We start from the raw sequence: 7,267 nt of genomic DNA, 5'->3' as shown, positions 1-7,267 counted from the left end.
GGGGAATACAAGGTGCTAAGTACCTTCCTTAGAATTTTCCTCCCTATTGGCCACTAAGAGAAGCTTAGAGAGAGATACAGCCTTTGGGTATGTCTTATAACTTGCTGGCACACCAATAACAATCCTAGTTGGGCATCTGTTGGAGAGAAAGTGGTGTGGCTTATGCAGTAGAAAGAACTCTTGAGAGTCCAAACCATGATGCTAGAGGAGGACACTTTTCTTTTTCCTCAACTTGAGTTCTGGATTTGAAAAATGGCCCCACCACAAATGTTTTTTTCTTTTTCTTTATTAAAGTAGATTTTGAATGTGATCATGAGAAACCAAGAGGTGATTCTGATTGTGTTCCACTTCTGGGGCCTCCTCCTGGTTCTGCCTTCTGTGGTTTTGGCCGAAAAGGTATTTCTCCACTGAGCACAAGAGAAAAGATCCTCTTAAATGCCTGCTGTGATCTGTCTTGCACGCACTTGCTGAGGGTAAGGGCATAATGCTGCTCCTTCCTCTTTCTTGTTGCCAGACTATTCCAGGAGCAGTCACTCAGCCTTGAATGTCTTGACCATGTTGTGTTTGATCACTGTGACCCAAAGTATAGGCCAAGTGTTGTTAAGGTGCCTTGGTCAAGAAGTGGTAGAGGGGGCAGAGCACTTTCTCAACCCAGTAGGTCCTGAGGGGGACTACACACTGGCTGAACTGCCAACACTGCCCTGATGAACTCAACTGCTGTTTATTTCATCTTCCTTCTTTTGTATCTATATCCACACAATTCCCAATGTCAGCTGTTACTGCGTGAATAAACCAAGAATCAGTGCCTCTCGTGTAATTAGCGCTTTTGTGCCTATGTATGTGTGTTTTGTTCATTTCTTTAGTCGGGAGACATGGGATTTTAGTTTGGTGACAGATTGGCAGTTTCAACCCCAGTTCTTAAGTCCATTCTCCAAAACAGATTCTCCGGACTGATCAAGACTTCTTCAAGATAGTCCTGTTGAGGTACTATTTGGTCAAAATTGGATTGACTGTAGCAGACCCATTCAAAATGACCCTAGGTTAACATTCCCAGTAGCATCAGCATCTCTTCTGTCTACTGTACTATCTCAGACCAACCATAGCTCAGCTGGAAGGAATCTTCTATGGAGGGACAAAGCAAAGGCTATTGAGGGTTTCTGATCAAGAGCAATGTTCTAGTTATAAGGGAATCAGACCACCATTTTCAAAGTGTCTTCAGAAACTGTTAAAGGGTGTTCCTAATTATGCTGGGGGTTGTGGGAGGAGTTTTTTGAGACCAGATAAACATGTTCCATGACTAAGTAAAGCCCTAGTGAAAGTCTTTTGTATGTGGATGTGCACTTTCACAAGCATATAAATATGCAGTTATATCTCTTGACTTCATACCTGCCCCCAGCCCCATCTACAGAAAAGCTTAAACTTTTCCTAAGATTTCCTGGCTCTTCACAGGTCCCTGCCCACTTCATGTAAACAACTGTTTTATCCTCAGGTCACCATAAGTGCTGAGAGCAGAGTTTACATGTTCATTGATGTATCCCCATACCTAGAGCAAGCAGGACTTAGCTTGTGGGTAGTAAGTCAGGTTTTTTTTAGCTTTACAGTGTGTTTTTACATGTCAGGCTTTATAGCATGTGGTAGTGTCTATCTAATTAAGATGAATTTATAATTTCAAAGTTTTAATTCCCATAATCCTATCACCATAGAATCTTTTTATATCAAGAACATTTTCCAAGTTAGTACAGTATTTTTAAAAACTGCCTAAGAATCTATTCATGGTGTGCCATAGTTTATTGTCAGTACCCTAAATGGTGGGTTTTGATAATGCTATGAGTACAGGTCTTGAACAGTCTGGACTGGCAGCCTTCTATCATTGATTATATCATGTATTTAAAGTGCTTAACCCAGGCCTGCCTGCCTTGCACTGTACACTATCTTCCTTCTGTACTCCTCTCAGGCTGAATTACGCTGGTCAGAGGGGAGGAGACGCAATGGCTGATAGTACTTGTGAGCGTATCCCCTTTCCCAAAGAGAGATGCTCTGCCTTTGCCCTGCCAACTGTGCACATCCTGAGGACTATAGGTATTACTTACCTATTTCTATGGTGACAGTGGCTTACTGACCTTGTGAAAAACTGCTCTGCTTTGAGACAGGGTGGCTACCTGTCTCCAGGAGCATCACACTCTCCCAAAGGTTTGCAACAACAGGCATAATCCTTCAAACTTTGTCCCATTAATGGTGGTGCTCTCCAGAGAAGAAAGGACCAAACACTTGCTGGGTGTCCTGTGACTGCTGTGGGTCCTGTCCCTTCAAACCTCCCTGGTAACAGATACTCAAGAACCTTCTAATTACTGCCCCTTGCTTTAAGTGTGGCTTCTGTTTCAAACACAGTATTTGAAACCACTGGGGAACAAGCTGTTGTAAAGGATATTAACGGATATTCTTATTGAACATCACCATTTTAATGGGCACTTTTAAAAACTATATTCATTGTACAGATTTTCATGAACTTTGAAGAGAGCCAGGAACCAAACTAAAGCCAAAATATTACATGAGATATTGGTCAAACCTAATATGCTGGGAAACAACTTGACTATCATTAACTGTTTTGGCCTCAAGAGTTATGACTGCTTCACTTTTCAGTCCTAGCTCACTATGACATATGTCTCTCTCAGGGCCCAGAATCTGGGCTTTTTTTTTCTTCTTCTGCACTATATAGCTTGTGGGATTAGTTCCCTGACCAGGGACTAAACCTAGGTTTCAGCAGTGAAAGTGCCAAGTCCTAACCACTGGATTACCAGGGAATTCCCTTTGTGTTCTTCCTAAGTAATCATTTATATAATACATAGGTAGTACTGCCTAAGTACTATCCCTAATTTGTGTGAGGTCATGTTCTAGGTGCTTATATATATATTCACTTCCTCAGCTCAGCAATCCTCTGAGGTAGGTACACTGTTATCTCCATGTTACAGACGAAATGGTGACTTAGGATAACTAACTCACCCAAGGAGCCACACAGTTGGTTAATAAGGAGTGAAGATGTGGTCCCAGGCATTTGGGCTCCAGACCCTGTGCTCTGTAAGAGCTGTAATAAAAGTAGCACATGGGAGGGGCCGGTGCTAACTCAAGCCAGGAAGGTGTCTGCAAAGGTGACTTCTGAGCTGAGCTATACAGAATACATAGCGGTTAACCAGTGGGGTGAAGCACAAGCTGGAATCAAGATTGCCGGGAGAAATATCAATAGCCTGATACGCAGATGACACCACCCTTAGAGCAGAAAGTGAAGAGGAACTGAAGAGCCTCTTGATGAAAGTGATAGGGGCATGAAAAAGCCGGTTTAAAACTCAACATTCAACAAACAGATCACAGCAACTGGTCTCATCACTTCATGGCAAATAAATGGGGAAACAATGGAAACAGACTATTTTCTTGGGCTCCAAAATCACTGCAGATGGTGACTACAGTCATGCAATTAAAAGACACTTGCTCCTTGGAAGAAAAGCTACAACCAACCGAGACCTATTAAAGGTCTAGATCAACCTAGCATATTAAAAAGCAGAGACATTACTTTGTCAACAAAGGTCCCTCTAAAAGACAGGGTTTTTCCATTAGTCATGTATGGATGTGAGAGTTGGGACCAGAAAGAAAGCTGAGCGCCGAAGAGTCGATGCTTTTGAACTGTAGTGTTGAAGAAGACTCTTGAGAGTCCCTTGGACTGCGAGGAGATCCAACCTGTCAATCCTAAAGGAAATCAGTCCTGAATATTCACTGGAAGGACTGATGTTGATGCTGAAGCTCCAATGATTTAGCCAAATGATGCAAAGAAATGACTTACTGGAAAAGACCCTGATGCTGGGAAAGATTGAAGGCAGGAGGAGAAGCGGGCAACAGAGGATGAGATGGTTGGATGGCATCGCTGAAACAACAGACATGAATTTAAGCAAACTCCAGGAGATAGTGATGGATAGGGAAGCTTGGTGTGCTGCAGTCCATGGGGTCACAAAAAGACATGACTGAGTAACTGAACTGAAAGAGCAGACTGATGGGAAGTAAAAGACTAGTTAGGTTATTGTAAAAGTCTTTAAGAGATAAAAGGGGCTTAACCTACTGAAGGAGTGGGACAAAAAGCAGGTTAGAGCTAAGACGTACCTTGGAAAAACTAACATAATGCTGACATGAGCAATAGGGTAAACAAATACACCATTCTCCAAGATGCAGGATTCATGAAAATAAAGACATCATGTGTGTGTCTCAGTCATGTCCCAACTTTGCAACCCCATGGATTACATATAGCCCGCCAGGCTCCTCTGTCCATGGAATTTTCCAGCTAAGGATACTGGAGCGGGTTGCCATTTCCCACTCCAGGGGATCTTCCCAACCCAAGAATGGAAACCTGAGTCTCTTGTGTCTCCTGCATTGGCAGGTGGATTCTCTGTAACTGCACAACCTGGGAAGCCCAAAGATGGGGAGGGCAGGGCTCAACTGAGGGTCCTTGTGGACATCAAAGTGCAGCTATCAGGTGGGTCTCTCTATGTCCCCTGGCACTCCTGGGGAAGATGCAGTTAGAGGTAGAGATGGTGGAGGCATGAATGTAAAGTCTGAAGCCATGGGTTTGGGGAGCCAGGAACTCATACAGAAAAATGATGAGGTGCCAGCGTAAGAGGAAGAGTCAACAAAGGAAATTTGAGTATGTAGAGGAGGAGAGCCAGAAGAGGCGTGTCACAGGAATTGGGAGAGGAATTTCAGTTTACACTACATCCACCTAAAAAGTGGCTGTGGAGATTAACTTAGGGTAAAACGTGCCTTTTAGATTAATAACAAACCCTCAGAAGTGGTTTACTGTTGTTATGTAATAATTATTTATGAAGACTGTGGCCACAGGTAGAGGGATTTTGATTTGCCCAAAGCCAATCAGTGGTCCAAATGGGATTCAAACTCAGAACAGCTGGCTCAGAATCTTTTGCTGTTCTATTTTTGTGGTTTCATCAGATGGCCCGCTGCATATACAGTGTCCTTATGGGGGCTTCCCTGGTGGCTCAGACAGTGAAGAATCTGCCTGCAATGTGGGAGACCTGGGTTCGATTCCTGGGTTGGGAGGATCCCCTGGAAGAGGGCATGGCAACCCACTCCAGTATTCTTGCCTGGAGATCCCCATGGACAGAGGAGCCTGGCAGGCTACAGTCCGTGGGGTCGCAGAGAGTCAGACATGACTGAGCAACCAGGCACAGCACGTGGGACAAGATATGACCTAGCCAGGGTTAGCTAACACCTGACACTCACAGACCCATGTTTCAGTTGCTTGCCCATAAAAAACATGACTAAACTATCTTGTTACTATTTCCTAATAGTCTTTAAAAACTGCTCCAAATCCTCAGAAAGCACTCTAGCAGGTGCTACTGAATGTTTTGAATTGACAAGTGAAATGAAGCCTGAGATAGGTTAAAAACAAATTATGGTCATAAAGAGGAATTTGGGTTCCGCCATACAACTTGTGTTGGCCAGTGGAATGTTACAAGCATCACACGAGGAGCTTGATGAGCATCTACATATCAGTGCTTGCCTGTCTTGCTGGCTAGATACTAGGAGTATGTGGCCCCCACCATGCAACCACTTGACAAGTGGGTGGCTATCTCAGACCAATGAGTTTCCAGTAATCTGCCAGCTCACTTCAGCCACACGAGAGCCCAGATGAGATAGGCAGAACAATCACCCAGCTGGTTCACAGCCCAAATTGCCAAGCTACAGAATCAGAAGCAAATTAATGTTCACTAAAGGCACTAAATTTCAGAGTGGTTTTGAAATAAGGCCCACTTAACTGTCTAGGCCAACCCCTCACACAGATGAGCAAACCGAGACCCGGCAAACAAAAAGAACTGCTAGGGTCAAAAATCTTACTGGCAGCAGTACAGGCGGGAGAGTCTTGGTTCCCAATCCAGGAAACCCAACAGCAATGGGAATCTACTAGAATCACAACTGATTCTTTAAGATCTTGAAAATATCTAGAGAATGTCAGTCCTTTGGGCAGAATCACATATCACATTTCTTCATGATCTTTTGTTTTTCAAAGGTTGGAAAGAAAAATGAAACCTACAGAGCTCTCCTGGTCCCAGACACAGGGAGGACAGGCCTGTGTGTGCAGGGTTTTGTGGATGTGAACCTCCCGACTCAAGGGCCCAACTCTGGGCTTTCTTAGTGGCTGAAGTAGTTCTGGGGCTTTTCCAGGGTGCCAGGTTAGGGAATCCCAATACCTACTCCAGGGTATTTCCTGGTCCCAGGGTGATCAGACAGGGCCTCTGGGTAGGGCATATGCTTCCAACCCTGGCAAGGGTTTTCTCTGCTCTTCTGGTGGCCTCTATGCCTGGCATATTAAGCAAGCACGTGGCCCCTGCTGTTCTACCTGTCCCCCCAGCTCTGAAAAGTAAGTGCCTCAGTCTAGCATACTGAGTAGGCCCTGTGCAATCTGGAAGTGTTATATACAGTACAATGGACACACAGTACTAAGCTGTGGGGACACAGGAACATGGAGTCAGTCTCCGCTTAATGTTCACCAGGCACCAAAACCCCTTCTTTAGACTCTGCCCAAGTCCCAGTCCAGGGCAGCACTTCCCTGCCTTGAACAGAGAGAGATGTGCAAGGGGGGGTCAGCAAGAGCTGGGCTTGACCTTCTGGGTGCAAGGACAGACCACAGGTTCAGGGACGAGAGTGCTATGCTGCAGCAAGGGCCCTTCACGGGTAGAGGCGCTTCCAGCAACCCTTTCCTCTGTCTGGACACCCTCTTCATCTCTCCAGACTGACCAGTTCCTCAGGGTTACTTTTCAGTCCAGGTCTCGATCTCTGACTCGTGGCCTCAGCTACTAGCCTCTCTCCCCTTACTGCCCAAGATCCCTGTGAAAAAACAAGTGTCCTAAGCCAGGACCCAGAAGAGGAGAAAGTGGGGAACTGTAGAGCCATTTTAGAGTTGGGAAAGACCAGACTTACTGAGATTGAGGCCTGAATCTACCACTGCCTGACCAAGAGGATCAAAAATCGTTTGGTACTTCAACCAGTGTTCTTGTGGGCACTGACACATTTGACCCTCCCCGACAACACTACTGGTCATTTTAATCCCCATGGACACTACCGCCCAGGAAGATCAGTATTTGGCACCCTGGACAACGCTCTCTGGCAGGGAGGAGTGAAGGGGAGAACAGAAGGGCATGCAGCAGACCTGCTTTCTGATTGGACAGGAGGCCCTCGGTTCCTTCACAAAAAAAAACACAACCACCCCATC

The sequence above is a fragment of the Dama dama genome, chromosome 23 (genome assembly GCF_033118175.1).
Source record: "Dama dama isolate Ldn47 chromosome 23, ASM3311817v1, whole genome shotgun sequence".
NCBI lineage: Eukaryota > Metazoa > Chordata > Mammalia > Artiodactyla > Cervidae > Dama > Dama dama.
This window is presented reverse-complemented; position numbering follows the sequence as displayed.